Here is a 19,669-nt window from a genome sequence, read left to right on the forward strand (position 1 = left end):
GTTGTCAGCCTTTCTCTGAGTTTCTTGGAACCCTGCTGCCCTATGAGATGTTAATCGGTGCTTTATGACATGTACAATGTATATTAAGTAAGAACGCTAAAGGTTCTGAGAATAGAGAAAGGAGAAACCTGTTTAGGTTTGGGAAACACAGGGTCGAAGTCCTTGGGCAGCAGCACTTTGCTGCCAGCACATCTTATTCATATCTTGGGAGCAGGATCTCTTCTCCACTTTAGGAAACACAGGCTTAGAGCTACACAAGGTTTATATGTTAAAATGGGTTGCTAGTGGAACCAATAGGAAATGAGATGCTTTCTTGGCTTTTCCAACAACTGTAGGTGAACTTTCAGATGTCAGTTCTACGTGTTTAAAAATAATAAAATCACACATTATAATTTTATCACACAAAAGCAATGAAGTGTCATCTCTGAAAGCCTAAGAAAAGAAATCCTTTCATTGGATCGGCATAACTCTCAGGATGGAAAGAAAGACTATCTTTCCAGGCAAAGGAGGACCCAGTAACCAGCAAAAAGTTGAAAGTACATCCAATTTCTCTCCCATGTAATTGATGAAACCAAGCCTTCACAAACAGGAAATAAATCACTCTCTCTGACATGATATGCAGGAAGGGAAACGAGAAGTGACTCATTTGCACAAAGGTTCACATTCCTGAGACAGTGGCACAAACACTGCACAGTACCGCAACAGGGAGACGTGATCACCTTTCTTTTGAAGCATTCCATAATCTCCTGGGTTAGGAACTGGCCGTAATGGGAAGCTGAGCTCAAGTGAACTAGTCAGGGAGCACTTCATGGCTCTGTTGACTGCACTCATCATTCTGACCAAAGTAGAGTCCAGTCCAAGGGTCTGCAACTGGACATTCTCCCCCACTTACTGCTTCACTGTTATTGGTCCCTGCATCCCGCACAGGGCTAAATTAAAGATGCACTACGTCAGATAAGGCTGCTGAGTAAAGAGACTTAACCAGGTCCCTGAGAAAACCAGTTTGGGCTTGAAATTTGTACTCCAGGCCTGGGTCCTTTACTAGCCAACTATTCTGTGTCTACCATGAAACGTTCACCACTAGGGTAGAGGGCTTGGTACACAAGTACAATAAGGAAATAGCCCTAGGCTCTGGAGTAGTGGACAGTCTCCTCAAGGATACTAATTTGAGAATAGGAGAAATCTGATTATGTTGTTGGTCGGGCCCCAAATCTTTTAAGCAGGACTTGAAAATAACCACTGGCCCACATTCCCAGACTCTATTACCCTAAGGAACTCAGCCAACTTTCCAATGTAAAATATTCTGTATCTCCACTCACTCCTCTCCAGAGGGATTCGTGTGAAGGAATCCAATAGATTTGCTCCATGAAGGTACTCATATTCTTTCCCAGGTTTTAATGGAAAAGACAGGGAGGGAGGGATGACTGCACGGATGAGGGAAGTACTAATGAACTATATAGGGCTGATGTCAATAGTTCATACCGGAAAGAAATTTCTGTAGGCCCACTGAATTTTTAGGAAATGATTCACAAGGTTAATTTCAACATTCTACTGCCAGTGTTTCCACTGGTTTTTTGTTTGTTTGTTTGTTTTAAGGGTCTAACTCTTAGCACATCCCTCAAAAGAGATGGTACTGAGATGCCTTCACAGGAAATACTAGGAGAAAATGTTATTGGAGTCAAAGCAATAGATCTTTGGAATGACTACGGTGAGCTGGCCTCTTTGGTCTGCTCTAAGGAAATGAAGCCCGGCTTGAGGTTTCCTGAAATGTGCTCTACGCAGGTTTCTTTGGGGCAAGTCAATATAACATGCTGAAACGAACAGCGTCCATTGCCCATTCTTTGCTGTAATGTTAACTTCAGTTGCCTCTGAGAGTGTTTTTAAATAAAGAGGCGGGGCTACCCAGGTGTTTCTGAGGCACAGACAGCCTGAGAGTCTCTGCTTTAAGGAAGCAGCATGCCACGAAGCCAGCCCGCAGAGACCACCTGGTCTTCCAATCTAAGTATGGATTTGTTGGGCCCATTCAGGTGGCAAGGAATAGACATGCACTGAAGCCAACTCGGTGAATGATGGTCTACCATGAGGATACCTAGAGAAGGAAGCAAGACTGGAATCCCTATCAGCCCAGCTGGGCCTCCTAGAAAACTGAAAAATACTCTTCCAAGATACGGTCAATAGTTTGATTCACTCAACTTTTGGAATCATCCTCCAAAAGCAGCCATCCAGGGCTCTGTCCCCCTCTTCCCACTGTTCTTACTACAACTGGCTTGTTAACAGCCTCTTCACGCTCTGTGGCTTCTGCTTGTATCAGGGCTTTTACTGCCTCGTGCCTTCTACTTTCTTCCGCATCGCTCTCCATGTCTCAGACTCCCAAGAGGAAGAATCTCTGTCTCATACAGATCAGCCCTGTGGGGCACAGCTGGGAAGTATAGGCTGTTGGTTGGCCTACAGAGGCTTATCTTGGCGGTCATAACCACCCCTAGTTCAGAGATGCTGAGGAAAGGAAACCCCCAAAAGGAAGTTGTGGATGTCACAGACTCTCAGAGGGGACCAGTATGACCAGCAGACACCTGGCATGACCTGCCTAGTAAAAGACACTCCCCTAAGCAGATTTCAAAGTTCTGTATGTGGCGGGTTATGACTATTTCTCAATAAGGCTTATTCTACAGGCATCTAGTTGGAGCTTACTTAAGACTCTAACTCAGTGTTACTCAAATTTCAGTGTGCATCAGAATCACCTGAAGGGCTTGTTAAAACGGATTGCAGGCCCTACTCCCAGAGTCTCTGATTCAGTAGCTCTGGATGTGATGCCTATGAATTTGCATTTCTTTTTTGTTTTTTGGGTTTTTTTTGCGTTACGCGGGCCTCTCACTGTTGTGGCCTCTCCCGATGCGGAGCACAGGCTCCGGACGCGCAGACCCAGCAGCCATGGCTCACGGGCCCAGCCGCTCCGCGGCATGTGGGATCTTCCCGGACCGGGGCACGAACCTGTGTCCCCTGCATCGGCAGGTGGACTCTCAACCACTGCGCCACCAGGGAAGCCCTGAATTTGCATTTCTAACAGGTTCCCAGGTGATGCTAAAGTTGCTGTTCTCAGGACCGCACATTGAGAACCACTGGCCAAATCAATGGTTTTAAGACTAGGTATCTTAAAACAAGACAAACTTCTATTTGCTGCCATCTGTTATTTTTGTTACATACAGATATAGGGATCTAAGTACTTCAAAAATAAGTATTTTAAAGTGCCTATGGATTTTTAATTAAATTAACCAAAGCTATATTACAGAACATACATTTTCAGCCTTCGATATAACTTTATAAGCTAAGTATGACAAGGTATGCATTTGTTCTCTGACATTTGGGGACCCACTGATCTAAACCAGTGGTTCTCAACTGGGGTCAATTCTGCCACCCAGCGAACATCTGACAACGTCTGGAAACATTTGTATTTGTCAGAACCGGGAGAAGGGAGGGCTGCTGCTGGCGTCCAGTGAGTAGAGGCAGGGATGCTAGTAAAACACACAGTAACGCACAGGTAGCCCCTGACACCAAAGAATTATTGGGTGCAAAATCAATAGCAGTGCTGCGGCTAAGAAATGCTGCTCTAACACTTATTTAGAAAGTGAGAATCCAGCATGGCCAGGAGTCCTCAATGGTGGAAAAGCAGAGCTACACGAGCCCATGAACGCAAATAAATCCCCTGGCATCAAACAAGAGCCATCATAACAGAAACCCAAGAGGAAGCAATCGGAGTGAGGTACCACGAACAGGTGGCAGGACCCGTGGGAGCCCCACGAGGATGAACAGGGGCCAACTACTGATTTTTGGCTTTTTTGAGATCTGACTTGAAAGTGAAAGCGGAACTCGAGTATATTTCTGAATACATCGGGATCTGCAGGGAAAAGGAGGCATAAATGTACCCACAGAAAATGCACAGTCCTGTCTTCAGAGACATATATCTCAACAATGTACATACCTAAACCCTTTCTTAAAGAAAGATTTTTTCCAAAATCCACGTACCCTCTTTAAGACCAGCAGACTGAAAAAAAGATCCTAAACCCATTTGTGGAGACAGCCAATACTGGATTCAAGAGCTCTGACCAGAGAAAACATCAAAACAGGTATCTTGCACAGAGACAGGAAAAGATGCAAAGTAGAAGTGCTTCTCTGGGGACTTACCTGATGGTGCAGTGGTTAAGAGGTTAAGAATCCACCTGCCAATGCAGGGAACACGGGTTCGAGCCCTGGTCTGGAAAGATCCCACATGCCGCAGAGCAACTAAGCCTGTGCGCGCCACAACTACTGAACCTACGCTCTAGAGCGCAAGCCACAACTACTGAGCCTGTGTGCCGCAACTACTGAAGCCCGTGCGCCTAGAGCCCGTGCTCCGCGACAAGAGAAACCACCGCAACGAGAAGCCCGCATACCGCAATGAAGAGTAGCTCCCCGCTCCCCGCAACTAAGGAAAGCCCGCGCCCAGCAATGAGGACCCAACACAGACAAAAATAAATAAATAAATTTATTTTTAAAGAAAAGAAGTACTTCTCTGGGGCTATTCAGATAATATATATCCAAGTAATCTATGACTATGGACACATAACCAGATTCTCATATCAGAGCATTCAGCACAGTTCACTGCAACACCCCTCACAACAGTAACCATAACTAAGACTTGAGGACTTACTCTATGCCAGACACTATTTAAAATATTTTATATGGAATGTCTCATTTAATTTTCAAAACAAATCTAAAGGTAGGTTCTATTATTATACCCATTCTATGGATGAAAAAAGTGAGGCACCGAGAGGTTACATAACTTGCCCATAGTTAGTAGTTTTAGGATTCTAACCCAGGCAGACTGATCCCATAACACAGAGGAAGCCTCTAAGAGAGTGGAAAGTATAAAATGTCTGCAAAGATATTTAAAAAGAAAAAAAAAAGCCATCCCTGAATTTCAGGCTAACTATACCACAAGCATGACTCTCCAGAATATGAAAGTATGGAGCCCTACTCCGATGGGTAGAGAAACTGTTTATTCCCAGAGAACACAGAGCCTGCCAAAAAGGACCCGAGTGTGAAGGCTTCCTGCACACACAGCATTGCTGACAACACTTGTTCAGTTCCACGGACAACCTGCACGTATCTGATGTAAAGACAGACGCTTCATTAAGTCTCTGCAGTGAGAACTCTCAAACGGGAGGATGCTTAAGAAACTCTAAGTGACAAAGTGCTAACAGCCTCTCCTTTGCTCCAGTTGCTCTGTTAAGAAGCAACACTGGACAGGAAGGATTGGACCGACTTCTTGCATCCAGGCCTTGTGGAGAAAGAGAAATATTGACAGAGAGACCTACCAGGTTCCTCGCAGAGACCACTTAGAGGACTGTAAACTGATGGAGGGTTAAGGGCTACTGGAGCTTCAGAAGTTTGTTTTCTAGAGAACTGTTGAAACGGAAACCGAACTTCACAGGTAACTCACCAATGATAAATTTTGAGGGGGTGAAAGTTCTGATAAGGAATACGACACCCAGGAGATTGCGATGGAGACAGCCGCACAAGCCGAGTGCCCAATGAACTAAGCCTTTCCCTGCAGGCTGGTTCTGATTTCCATCAGCACAGGCAGTGCCCGTGATTCAGTGAACTAAGTTGTACAAAAGTTTCCCCAGACTGCAACATTTTTGCTACCCCAAGGATGCAGGCGAAAATAGAAACCGGCTCCTGGAGACTTAAAGGAAAAAGGGCTGAAATGTTCCAAGTGCCAAAATGATCTGTCCAAGAACCACAAGTACTTCTCTCCAGGTCTCGGTTTCATTCTCATGCCTAGGAGGGATGATCCAATCTTCTTTTGGTTGCCAGTGACAACCGATTTCAGACAGATGAATTCAGGAAACCGAAAATGCCCACTGGTAACACCTAACCAACCAGCCTGGACTTCACCAGCCATATTTTAGCTCAGATTCAACAAGAGAGTGTTGCTGGGCTCCTCAGGCCTGGGAGTCAGGAATCAAACTGCAGAGAAACTGTCTTAAAAGAGACTTTGCAAGACTTCGGAAATCTCAGTAACTTCCCTACTTTTGGTTCTATTTTTTCCCTTGTCTGTTCCACACTGGGACTGAGAATGTAACTCTGAAAATGGAAGGGGTCCTACGTGCTTGTTTTCTGATAAGCATAAGAGGTTCCCTGAGGAATCTCATCCCACCTGCCAGTCTTGGAAGGAAAGATAACCACAGGCAACATGGTACCCAAGGGCAGCACTGAAAGGAGAGAAATGCAGGCTGAACACTCGAGGGACTCACCAAGGAAGATGGGGCTGCAGGAGCTGCTCGTGGGAGGAGAGCTCAAGGGTCCTCGTGACCTGGACACACCCCCTCAGGGGTGGGGAGACAGGGAAAGGGTGAGGTAGTGGGAAGAGAAGCAAGAACTACTCTGCAGGTGTAGGTGGGGTGGGGAAGGACCATGCCACTTAAGAGATGGATGTTAGCTACACAGGTGAAGTCAATTGCCTTCAGAACTGCCTGAGAGAAAAAGCAATGTCTCCTTTCCTTATGATACTAAAATATCTTCTGAGACACCAGACGAGCTGTACATGCACACTGGCTTAGGGTTCTACTTAGCTACACTTCATCCAATGAAAGCACCATGGGCCTTATCAGTTGCACATCTGCTCAGCTACCATTTATCAGAGCCTCAAGAACCCAAGGTAAGAAAGTCTTGAGACCAGAGCAAAGACCAAAGATCTAAATTGTATAATGCAGTCTCACATCGAGCTGGGGTGCAGCCACGAAAAAGCTGTGGCTGATTCAGCAGGAGCCAGGGCCGAGCAAGACCCGGGACTCCGGAACCCACCGGCAAACACCAGAGCCACAGGACTCCTCGCCTGCAAATATACTCCAGTAGAAGACAATGTCGCATCCACCCAGGCAGACCTAAAAGGGCCCTAAACTGCAAGGACAAAGTTTGCCTTGGGAGCTAGGGTCCAAGGAGTCCTTGCCTAAGAAATATAAGGACCTGAAAAAAGAGAACCAGCCATTCTGCTAAGCAGACCTTTCTAAAGACAATAAAATTAATGAGGTGGGGGAATTATTCTCTATTGAGACTTCCTGAATAACAATCAGGTGAAAAATACATCCTTTAAAAAGTCTGTCAGGCAGCAATTCCACTGCCAGGAATTTATCCAAGAAAAATAAAAGTGAGGATGTGTCACTTATAAGGCAAAATCCTGGAAGGAACCTAACTATCTCATTATAAGTGTTAGATAAATTATGGTATACTTCTCAAGTGGGCTAATAGAGTGCCAGGCAGAAATTCAAAACATTATATATATTATATATATATATTATATATGTATTATATGTTATATGTATTTTATATAATATATATATAATTGTCATGGAAAGCTTTGACCTCAAAAAGTAAAATTTAAAAGGTTACAAGATAGGATTCAGGATTCCATTTTAAAAACAGATCATATAGTTTATGTATGTTAGCATAGAAAAATTTTTTCCAATGATTACATCCAAATTGATAGGACTAGATGATGCTTCAGTTTTACTATCTTATATTTTATAACTTTTTAGTAATGCAAATAGCATAGATACTTTCAAAATTTTAAGAACAAGAAGAAAACTTTTACTTGGCCAGAGCAACGTGCAGCTGGTACTCTTCACTTGGCCGACTGCACCCACACCCATGTTTCCTACAGAGTCTGGAGAACAGATTCTGTGATGCCACACACTGCATTCCCCCCTTCAAGTGGCACAATCCACAAAAGCCCATTAAAGACTCTGAGAAAGTCTGTTTAATTCAGTTTTAACAGTGTTTGCCAAACATTTGTAATCCCCAAAACACCTACAGCTTAAAAGGCTCACTGGTAAAGTAGGATGGGTCCAAAGCAAGGCGATCAGAACAGTGAAAAGTCTGAAAGCAATGTCCTCCAAGGATTAAGATTTGTAGGAAGTGAGCATGTTTCGCCTGAGGACTAAAAGACCAAGGAAAAACATAACTGTCCTCAAATACCTGACCCGTACTCATGTAGGAGGGAGCAAAATTGTCCTATGATGTTCCAGTAGCCTACATTACAGTAAATTCAGAGAAGTTACTGAGAAGCAGGTTCCAGCCTGAACTAAGAAAGGGCTTTCTGGGATTCTTGCTTTTCCCATCACCAGAAACACTGAAGCAGAAAGTGGATACTCAGCTATCAGGGATGCTACAGAAGCAACTTCTCATAGGCTAGAGTGCATGGTTAGAGGGCTACCAAGAGTCCTCCAGCCTCAAGATCTTCTGGGCAGCAATCAAGAGGGGCCAGGGCTGAAGAAACTTCCCCAGAGTCCGCTTAAGCCAATCCGTCCACACCAGATCCTGTCTGGAGGACACGCCTACTCATCCCAGTCGATGCCCGTAAATGTCTCCTGAGACCCCAAAGCCCAGGGATCAGCAGGAATGGACACACCTGCCTCCTCAGTGGGAACTCAGCACATTCACCCCAAACCCTTGCCACAGGCTGGAGATGCTCTAAGCACAGTTCAGGGCATTTGTACAGCCCTGCTTCTACTTCTAAGAGGACTTGCTGTGCACCCAGTGTGTCTAAAGAGACAAAGATACCTGCTGGCAAAGGTTCATCGAGAGATAATGTTTTCAAAAAAGAAAAATTCTCTCCCAAACAACCAAGATGAAGGAAAGGACCCAATGGGTGAAAGTGAACAGACTTTTATGTAAACACACACACACCCACACACACCCCACCCCAAGCATCCTTCTTTCCTCCCTTTATTGTACCCCTCTTTTCTCAAAGAGTTGGGGAAAGTGATAGAGACAGAGAGAGACAGAGAGAGAGACAGAGAGAGAGACACAGAGAGAGAGTGTGTAATAGGGCACAGGAAGATTTAGAAACAATAGGCCCCATATATACCAATCCAAATCCTTGTATTCTGTTCAAAGACAACAAGCTTTTTAGAAAGGGGGAGAGTTCTATCCTTCATCAGATTTTAGGTGCATTTTCAATCTACTTTAACAAAAGATATTAACAGCGTTTCTAATGAAATGAAACAGAAAGGTGTTACGGTAACCTTTCACCAAAGCCTTTCTGTTTTGTTTTCTCTGTACCTATTTTACGACTATGAAAAATGAGTTCTTCCAATTCATGGCATATTCTAGTTAGATTTCCCGGGTCCTCCTTGTCCAAAATGCCCCCTTCCCAGGTTGCCTAAATCCCAGAGGCTGGAAAGGACTATCTTTTTAAGAACAATGAAAAGTTACACCAAGGCTGGTGTACGTTCAATAGCTTCTTGCCCAAGGTCATTTGACTCACCTAACCCAACTACAGAAGAAACTGGGGCAGATGAGAAAGTAGAATGTAAATGCAGCTCAGGTAACAAGTTCAAGTTGGCCAGAACTGTCTCCTGGAAACATGTGCCCAGAGCCATAGCCTGCCTCCAACCCCTACCCAGAGGTCAGCGGGAGCTGACTCCAGTTCTGAGTTGGGGAGAATTCTCAAGTACTCAAATACGGATTATTTTATTTTGAGTTTCCCAGAACTTCTGCCAGGACCCTTGGCAACAATGTGTGCTCTCTGATACCTACTCCTGAAGATTGTTTCAATGTTGTTGCTGTTTTCTAAAGCTCAATTTTCTCGTCATGTAACTTCACCCAGGTGCTTTGAAAATTACCTATGCACTGAATTGTAAGTGATCCTTAAAAGTTGAGGCTCCTACAGTTCCACAAAGAGAACTGTTCAAATTACCCAACAACTGGTACAAGCCTCCTGCAGAGGGAAGTAAACCCGGAGGCCTAGAGCAACGATTTTCCAATAGCATTCTTCAGAAGCCACTGCAATCTACAAACATCTGATGTGGATTTCATTCTTACTTCTATTTTAACTGCTGGGACAAAACACAAACACATGATTTGATGTTACACCAAATTTAACTTACTGGAGATAACAATGAGGTAAGCTTTGCTGTCAGGATACCCCACTTTTGTGCAGAACTCAGGATAAAGTGCCTCCTGACATCTCTATTTCCTTGGAAAGCATCCCGAGGTTGCAAAAGTAGCTATTTTAAAAACTGTGACATTTGTACTACTTAAAGGGTAAATAGGGAGTCTCTCTATACTAAGGAGCCAAAACCAAATCCAATCTCCCCTCTATTTCTAAGTTATGTTCATCAAAACAGCCTCACACAAATCACTGATTGGGTTTATACTCATATTTTGGATTTTAACTATAAATTTGCAAAACACACTTACACTCCTAAAATAGCACTATTTTATTGGTCCCATGGAAAATTATGTTTTAAAAGGGTACAACTGATTTAAAAAAAAAAAGTCTAGAAACCATCGGCTAAGGTTGATGTCACCTGAAAGTAGCTGCAAAATGTAATTTCCAGAGTGAATATTTGTCTGAGAAGTGACTGTGCCGTGAGTCGTGCTGCTGAATCAAGTTAGGTATTAGAGACAGGGGAATTAGGAAAATATTAAACAGACTAGCCACAAAAAACGAGCATGGCGTCGTGTAAAAGAAAAACGCTTTCCGTATCAGAGACTCAGGTTTAAACTGATTCCTGATTATGTGGGCCAGATGCTTACAAAACTTTTAGGTGAGAGATATTCCCTTTTTAATGCATTTTTTAAAAATAAACAGGTAGGAGTAGAGTTTATATTTTAATGAAAGACAGCACTGCCACCAAAATATTTTAAGGATACATGTTACCCCAAATAACGTTCTTTTACTTTTCCTCGTCTTAAAGTTAACTTAGTTATTCCAATCAAGCTGAATCCAGGTGCTCAAAAGTTATAAATAAATAGCCAAACAAGAGAAAATACATTAAAGAGATTCAGGTTAACTTTTCAAAAGAAAATAAATGAAGGATGGATCAAGTGTTTTCAAGGGAACCGGTGAACAAACTGACATGGTTACATTTACATGCCATTCCTCGACATGCTCAGTCTAATAAGAGAGTCCTGCTTCTGCCCCCTTTTAAGAGGGATGTGGAAGAACAAAGGGTTGGCAAAGATGATTGAACCCAAATTCCAAAGTGAAACAGGAAAAACAAAGCTGAGACCAGGAACAGATCTACACAATTCAGAGGCACTGTTCTGGAGAGAGAGACACATTCCTCTCCCGCAGACAAGCAACAGCAGAAGCGTGGGTGGAGGACCTTGCTTTCCCCTGACAACATTTTTCTTTCAACCATTAGTCCTCAAAAAAAAAAAGGCCAGGCAATACCAAATTGCCTGGATCACACATGCATTGCTGGTAGGACTACACAATGATTCAGCCATTCTGGAAAATGGAAAATGACAGCTTCTAAAAAGAAGGCAATTCCTATACAAACCCACAATTATACTCTTTGGCATTTCAAAGGGAGAAATGGAGATTTATTTTCACACCAAAATCTATAAACGGGCTTCCCTGGTGGCGCAGTGGTTGAGTCTGCCTGCCGATGCAGGGTACACAGGTTCGTGCCCCGGTCCGGGAAGATCTCACATGCCGCGGAGCGGCTGGGCCCGTGAGCCATGGCCGCTGAGCCTGCGCGTCCGGAGCCTGTGCTCCGCAACGGGAGAGGCCACAACAGTGAGAGGCCAGCGTACCGCACAAAAAAAAAAAAAAAAAGTCCAGGTACTACAAAACTTGGGTGGAGATTCAAGTAGCAAATGGGAGGAAGGACTGAGAGTCTAGGGAACACAGAATCTCTTCCTGATGACATCCCCTAAAGACAACAGAGAAAGGCCGTACAGCAAAGGATGACATGGTGCCAGTGTGTGGCTTGCGGCCGACCCGCCCACAACTTAGATAAAAGGTACAGGCCGGGGACTTCCCTGGTGGTCCGGTGGTTAAGACTCCGTGCTCCCACTGCAGGGGGCACGGGTTCGATCCCTAGTTGGGGAACTAAGATCCCACATGCCGAGCAGCACGGCCAAAAAAAAAAGTCCCCAAAACGTACAGGCCAAAGAACTGTCCGCCAGGAGGACACTCCAATGACAGAGAGCCTGTTCTAGTCTGTCCCATGTTCCCTTTAACTGTTCCCAAAGGCACCAGCTTGGACCTGTTCCATCCCAGCTTCCCAAACTATGGTCAGTAGGGTCTCTGGCCATATAAGTTTGAGAAAGACAGTATACTTCCGCTCATTCTGAGAAATCTACTACGCACAAAGGTGTACTAAAGGCTCTGAATCAAAGCCATGCAGTGAAGTCGCTGGTTTATCTTTGTTTACCACTTGACTGTCAAACTTGGTTTTCCCCCGAACATTGATTTCTGATTTCACTAGACCAGCACATACCTTAGGAATTTGGGATCTCATCAGTTGCACTCCATCCAGCTTAAAAGGTACCATAAACTATAAGTAATTATTGGCCTTAGAGTGAACTAAGCTCAATCCCTCAATAAAGGCAGTGAATACTTGGGCATGGAAAGAACAGGCACTTTCTGTGCCACTGAAAAAACAGAACGCACAACCCTTTGGTTCCTTCTGCTTTATCATCTGTTGGGAGTTCATCATGTACTAGGCACTGTGCTAAGCAGTGTTAAGATACATCCCAGTTAATCTACAAAGAAACCATGTACAAATAGAAGGTCTGTTTCATAGAGAAAGGAATTGAGGCTGAACAACGTTATCAAGTGGCTAGGCTGCAGTGTGAACTGGGCATGACTCAAGGTCCAAGGCCTTAACCACTGAGTCCTACTGCCTCCCTAAAAGAGGGGAGGATAAAGTTCATGTGATGGTCATGAGAAACAGGTGGTGGGAAGAGACCTGTTGAACCCGTCCCAACTTTCACCTGATCCCAATTGCAAGAAAAAGAATCAGCTTTAAGCCCTGCCATTCTCCACCCCATACCCCTTGCTCCAGCTGTACTTAGTATTTGCCTTTAACATGCTAAGCTCTCTCTGGCTTCCAGGCATATTCTGTTTCCTTTGTCTATAACATGTCTCTGCTCTCTTCCCTTAGTGACTCTTATTCATCCATTGGGTGTCAGTTTACCTTTGCCTTCTTTCTGGAAGTCTTCCCTGACCCTCAGCCCTGAGTCAGGGGTTCCTCCCATGTGCCCCCAATCATCTTGCTCACAGCACACCTCAAAGCTCTGCCTCTAGAGGTGTTTACCTCCCAACTCGACTCTGAGCTCTGAATCCCATGAAGTCAGAATCTACGTCCATCTTGTACATCTGGCACGTGGGAGAGGCTCAACAAGGGTAGAACCAAGCAATGTACAATGTTATCCATCAATCAGTCAAATCCACACAAGGGAGCACTAATCCTTCTAAAGTCCAAATCTTCCTGAAAGTTTGCAACCACTGAACAAGCCAAAGGCTATTTTCTTTCTATTTTGAGCATAATGGGGAAGTGGACAGGCTCTGAGTGATCTGGGTTCATTCAATTCCGGCTCTGTCATTCATTAGTTGGATGACCTGAAACAAGTTCCTTTAGCCTCTCCAAATCTCAGTTCCCCCAAATACAGATGTAAATAGTGCCTACCTCAGAGGGCTGCTGCTGGAGCGAATACGGCAATGCATAATCAAGTGTCCAACAGAGCCTGCTGAATGAACATCAGCTCTTAGGACCATGAGAAGGAAGATGAAGATAAACCCTCTACAAAAGATAAGCTAGAAATAGCATAAAGTCTCAAAGTGTGAAAAGAAGGAACCAAGTCCTATATAACACACTCCCAGCTTTATAAGGAAGGATACTAAGAGCACGCGGGGCAGGGGGGGTGGGGGCGGGGCACTTAGGGAAAAGGAACAAGAAATAAAAATCAGAACAGAAATACTGATTTAAGCCAATTCAGGTATACCCTATTTTACTGAACTGACAGCCAAAAGAAAGTCAGAAATGCAAATTATAAGGAAATTCCCAATGTTTTAATTTAAGTAAATGAATTTCTCTGAATTCAGAAACTCGAAAATCAAAGACTTAAAAAGGTTAATTCGTAGACCATCCTGCTCAAACCTGAAGCTTGTCAAACCTTGAATATTTCTATTAACAATTCCTGCCCCTGCAAGTAAGGAACAGGCAAGACAAGTTTACCCCAAGCCACTAGAAACTGCTCAGATTCCAGATTTGGGGAGATAAATGCTTAAATTCAAATACATTTGTAATTTGGTTACAACCTTAATCAACTCCAGCTGACGTTAAGAGCCCCACCCCCCCCCCACCCCCGACAACATCTTAACAGTAAGTACCAATCATAACTATTCTTTAATGGTGCCAACTTTATTACACTGGACATGTAAATTTGTCTTTGCAGTTTTAACTTTGCCAATTTTACTCATGGCATGGGTTTATGAATGCTACTTTGATGAATAGTGTCCATACCAAATAACACCACATACCATGTTAGACTGTTGCAGGAAACCTACTTGATATTTAAATTGTATAAAGGTGAATCCGTCTTGTGAAGATTTACTGTAAACGTATAAAACAACAAATGGCAGAAACAAAATTTCTTCTCTGCACTACCACTGCCAAAACATACCTCTATCCTGTGGCTGAACAACAATAAGTAAAACATACTTTAAGGAAATTTACTCTTTATTAAAACTAAATAAAGCAGAATGATGACACCCATCATTTCTGCTATTGGTAACCTTAATGCTGCAGTCTGTGTGAACACATTTCATTGCAGGGCAAAAGTCACTCAATCACGTTTTTCCACTTCAATTTCTCTGCCATCCTGATTTGTACACAGAGAGATAGAAGTCATCCATCAATAGCACAATCTTCCATCCACAGGGGAAGGCAGTCAGATACTTTAAAAGATTCTCAAGACAGATGGTATCAGAAAGATACTTCAAACTCTGTGGCAACTTCAACTGAAGAAACAGAATATTAAAAATATTCTCTTTTAATGACATATGCTTGGGATTTATTTTAAAATACTCCAGAAGTGTGAGGCGGGGGAAACGGTGATGAGATAAAACAATATTGTCAAAATGCTGAAAACTGTTGAAGCTGGATGAAAGGTATATAAAGTTCAATACACTGTTCTCTACTTTTGCATATGTTTAAAATTTTCTAATGGTAAAAAGATGAAACCGAATATTTTCTCCAACAAAAACACAAACAAGGTATATTTACCTAAGCTTAAATTAAGGTTTGCCACAGTTTCAACACAGAAACCACTAAAACACCACAAAAGGCTTTTCACCTCTCTAAAGGTACAACTCAGGCACTGACAACTCCCTAGCAATCCTGTGCTCAACAAGGGCCAGTCCCTCAGCCCCCCAGCAACTCTTCTCACAAGCTAGAGGGAGGAACCGGCATTTCCCTCCCAAACACCAAAACCAATTTAAAAAGACAAATGTTTTCTTCGCCTTCTCAGACCATCACCCAGAGATGGCTGCCGATATAACATTTGAGAAAATTTAATAATTATACTGACATAGGAGGAGGTTTAAAAATTTCATCTCAAGTCCTCACAAATAAAATCAGATAATCAGACACAACAAAGATAATAAGCAAGCCCCCTTTAACATCCAACTTTGAATAACTTGAAAACGGTCTCTAGGAGATGACCTAGATGTGGGTGACTTTTTACAACATTAAGAAAGACAATTTTTAAAAACTTCAGTCTCTAAAATTTAAATTAACCCTACTTTTAACTTTCAGTGGACAAATATTCCAACTAACCTGGGACAAAATGGGCATCAGAACTTTCGAACAAAATATAAAACACAGAACCAGTGCTGCATGAAAACTAGGCAATCAAAACAATAGAGGGGAAAAACATTTTTACTTCCCAACTTTGTTTTTAAGAAAAACGTTAATACTTACCAGCACTTTGTTTTCAACTTTGTCTCCCTTCACTTCCAACTTTACTTTCTTCTTCAATGCAATCTTTATCTTTCTGCCAATAACATCCTTTATGCTTTCTGAAAGAAAGGAATAATTTTGTTATATTCTTTTATTAATAAGAGAAAAGCATTGGGGAGGACAGCATTTGAAGGAGCATTTTTGGTTGTTTTTATTTTTTATTGTCTTTTTTCTTTTTAGTTTTCTTTTTTGTTTGTTTGTTTGTTGTTGTTGCTTGTTTTAACAAGCCTGATAGTTACTGGTCACCAAGTATTTGATGAACGCCTACTTTGTGCCTTGGACCGTGTGCTCAGATGCTGAGGCAAATATAAAAGCATATGATATAATACCAGTCCATGCAAGGCATGATATAATCTTGCTGGGCAAAGAGGACAAGCACACACAAAGAAAAAAGAAAGCAGCAAGGTCAGGCAGTAGCACAGAGCACTATATTGCAGGCACTATATTGCAGGCAGGCAGACCATAAGCACAACAGGAATTTATAAAATCCCTTGGCTGGTTACCTCTGGCCCCCAGCAGATCTGTGTTCATGACAGTGCCATATACGTATTATCATTTTCCAGGAGTGCCTTGACATGAAGGTTGGGAAATATGGCAAAGAACCAGAACCGGCCCAAACAATTCAGTCAGGGTGCTCCTGGCCATCTGTCCTTTCAAAATCTTCATACCACCGCATCCCTGAAGAGTGGTCAAAGGCAGAATTGAGAGAGAAGGGGAGAGTTGAAAAGTTGGATGGTAGCGGGAAGGCCCTTCTGGGACTCCCGTGAGGACCCCAAACTGAACAGGTCCCAAATCAAAGTCACTATTTTCCCTGCTCCTCCTCTGGCCCTTAATGAAGCTAGAAATCTTGTTTATCTCCAACTCCATTCTCTCAGGGAGCCAGTCACCTCCTCTCCTAGGACCACCTCCTAACAGCTCCTGACCCGTGGACTTGATCCTGCATTCAGGGCCTCAGAATCTCTCACCGAGACTAAGCCTACCACCTCCAACCTATCAGCCCCCTGTACCACACCTCCCCCAGAACTAAAGCGATCCTTCCAAAGCCACAGATCTGATCGTGTCCCTCTTGCTCTATGAGTCACAGTCATTTTTGGATGAACCCAAACCTTGCAGCAGGCCACTCAAGGCCTTTCACACTTTTCCAGCTTAACTTCTCAGCACACACCCACTTATCTCTATCCTCTCCATCCTTTACACCCCTAGGATCCTGTATATATTATTCTCTTTCCTGGGCTGCACTTTCCTTATTCTCCTGCTGGTTAGATTCTACCTTCCTTCAAAACACAGCAAACTCCTTTATACCCCCACCACTCTGAATTGGGTATTATAATCATTTTGGTTTATTCATATATTCAACAAATATACCTAGTGTGCCAACTACTCTACTAGATGCCGGGCTAGAGATGACCCCTGCCTTCCACAAGTGCTTACCATCTAGTGGATGATTGTAAGCCACTAGATGGATTGATGTCACTCGATGAATCTGCCCTCACTACCATGAGATCATGGACAAGAAGATACATGAAGGTTTCAGGGAGGAGGGGACCCTTGAGCTGAAGCTTGAAGGAAGAGGAAATAGACCACTGGTTTCCAAAGCACAGTGTACAATACAATCCATTGGGGTGCAGGAAGAAAACAGAATTTACTTCTATTTGCAATGTTTCAGTTTATGTTTTAGATTACACACACTAAATGAAGTATGCATGCAGCTTAACAAATAAATATATGCTTACTAAGGGGTGATCAAAATATTCTTATTGGAAACCCACCACAAAGAGTTTAGAGCCACTCAGATAAGAAGAGTGAAGGAGGGGAGGATAGGGCAGTGCCAGCAAAGAGAAGGGCATGGGAACAAGAAAAAGTAGTTTGTCCAGGGAACAGCAATGAGGTGGAATGTTGGCCGGGGTGTGGGGGATAGGTCGGGGAGCTCATTACACAGGGAGTTCTCTAAGCAGCTCCTATCTTATCAGAACTCAAAACTGGTACAGGCTGCTCGTCCCTCCCCTAAAAAGAACTGTGGGAAATGAGCATCTGAAAGTGATTGAAGAATACATACACAAAGAAAAAGATGGGTAAGTTATATACCCACAGGTCAAAAGTAGCTATCTTGGAGTGGTAACATGGGTGGCATATATTCTCATTCTTCTCTGCATTTAAATTTTTTAAATAAAAAGCCTGTATTACTTTAATAATCAGAAAGATACACAACACATTTTTTAAATGCCTTGGGGGATTAGCTTCAGGGACTATATTGAAGTTTTCACATGGTTGCCATTTTGAACTGATGAGAGCAGAACTCCTGCAAGCACTTGAAATTAGAGACTAAAGCAGATGCAGGAATTTCCCCTAGCCCAGGCCAATTAGACCATTTAAAGGCCCAGAAAAATCATATTGGGCCTATCACAAAAACATTTGTCCTTTGTTTGAAAGATATGTGAGATGGGCAGGACTCGATAAACACAAAAATTCCATTTCTAGATAAGGGTTAAATTCAACTTTTAAAATATACCAAAGGATTTATTTTGAGGATCATCAATATAAACCAGGTACCTTATTTCCATCCTAGCCTTCATCGCCCTTTTTCCTGGGTAATTACCTAAACTTTTCACCACCAGGCTCAAGGACAACTAATTAAAAACTCTGCCACCTTCTTTAGTTATCCTTATCCCCTGGCCAGTGAGGCAAACCCGCCCCTAAATTCTCTTTCTCAGGACCTCTGGAGGCATCTTCAGAGGTTCTGGGTGTTTGTTTCCTTCCTGGAAGGGTGTTGGAAAGATCTCAGCCTCCCAGAACTGGATGGACCACTCACTCCCAGGGGACTCTACAGGGCTGGGGAGAGAAGAGGCATGATTGGGGGGGAAGGGGGGGTAGACTTAATACCCTAAATTTGGTAGTTAGGTTTATTTTAATTCAACAAAAGCAGAAGCTTCTATCTTCCATACAAGCCTAGCAACAGCTTCTTTACATCTAGTTTCACCTGCTGAGCTAACAGTCACTAATGCAAGAGCACACACAAACTCCTCCAAAGTATTACTGCTAGAAGGTGAAACAGAGGGGCAAATTCCTCAGATGCAGATGAATGGGCGGTTAGAACTCTTGTCAGCACCGATTAAACGTCTTTCTGAGCTGTAGGCTGTGTAGTGTGCCAAGGATGGGACAGTAAGGAATACAGGTCACTGGGGCTCAAAACACACACGCACACAGAAACACATACCTTGTTACAATACAACATGCTACACACACACACACGCTTAAACGCTTGGTTTTCCGAACACTCTTCCCCCCAAACCTCATTTGAGCTCTGCCATTTTAACTATCCACTTAATTAAGTTAAACCCCAAGACAAAATATTCACCACTCCCCCAAAAAGAACCCTCAAGGGACTCAAACAATGGGTCACCTTGCATAGGGTACCACACACAGGTTCCCTAAGAGATCCGGGATGGGGAGAATCGGTAGGTTAATCATTATTGAAATAAGGTTTTTATCATTAACCCTCAATTTCCTGGCCCGAGTTTGCGTCAGTCCTGTAACCCTTTCGCTCCCAGTTCGCTAGGCGAAGCCACGCCTTGCTAGGCTCAGTCATTATACCGGACTAGCGCCCCCCTCCCCCAAGTCTGTACGTCACAGGGGCACCTCCCGCCCGTTATTTCCTGGGGTCAGGGTGGTCCTGGCACGTGCCGGAGGCGACCCACTGTGCGCTCGCCAGCCGTCCCGGTGCTGGGCTTTCCCGGACTTCCCGAGTTGAGGACACTGGGCTGGGCGCTGTAAAGGATTCTCCTCGCTTCCAGAACTCCCCAGACCCTGGCAGACCGCCCCCTTCCTCCGCCAACCTGGACCCCCGGTCGCGGCGGAAGGAGGCGCCTGGGGGG

At 43.6% G+C, this 19,669-nt stretch overlaps 2 protein-coding genes across 8 annotated transcripts in view; one reads left to right on the plus strand and one right to left on the minus strand.

Annotated features, from left to right (window-relative positions):
* CARMIL1 (capping protein regulator and myosin 1 linker 1) overlaps positions 1 to 19,663 on the minus strand; it is a 318,449-nt gene extending 298,786 nt beyond the window's left edge. The window contains exons 1-2 of the mRNA XM_060163549.1: positions 19,631 to 19,663; positions 15,759 to 15,856 (exon numbers count right to left, since the gene is read on the minus strand). The gene's annotated coding sequence lies outside the window, so the exon portion shown is untranslated. The remainder of the gene's footprint in view (positions 1 to 15,758; positions 15,857 to 19,630) is intronic.
* The window catches only part of LOC132527646 (cytidine monophosphate-N-acetylneuraminic acid hydroxylase), a 257,079-nt gene that overhangs the window by 86,800 nt on the left and 150,610 nt on the right, over positions 1 to 19,669 (plus strand). The window lies entirely within an intron of this gene.

Source organism: Lagenorhynchus albirostris, chromosome 10 (genome assembly GCF_949774975.1).
Source record: "Lagenorhynchus albirostris chromosome 10, mLagAlb1.1, whole genome shotgun sequence".
Taxonomy (NCBI): Eukaryota; Metazoa; Chordata; class Mammalia; order Artiodactyla; family Delphinidae; genus Lagenorhynchus; species Lagenorhynchus albirostris.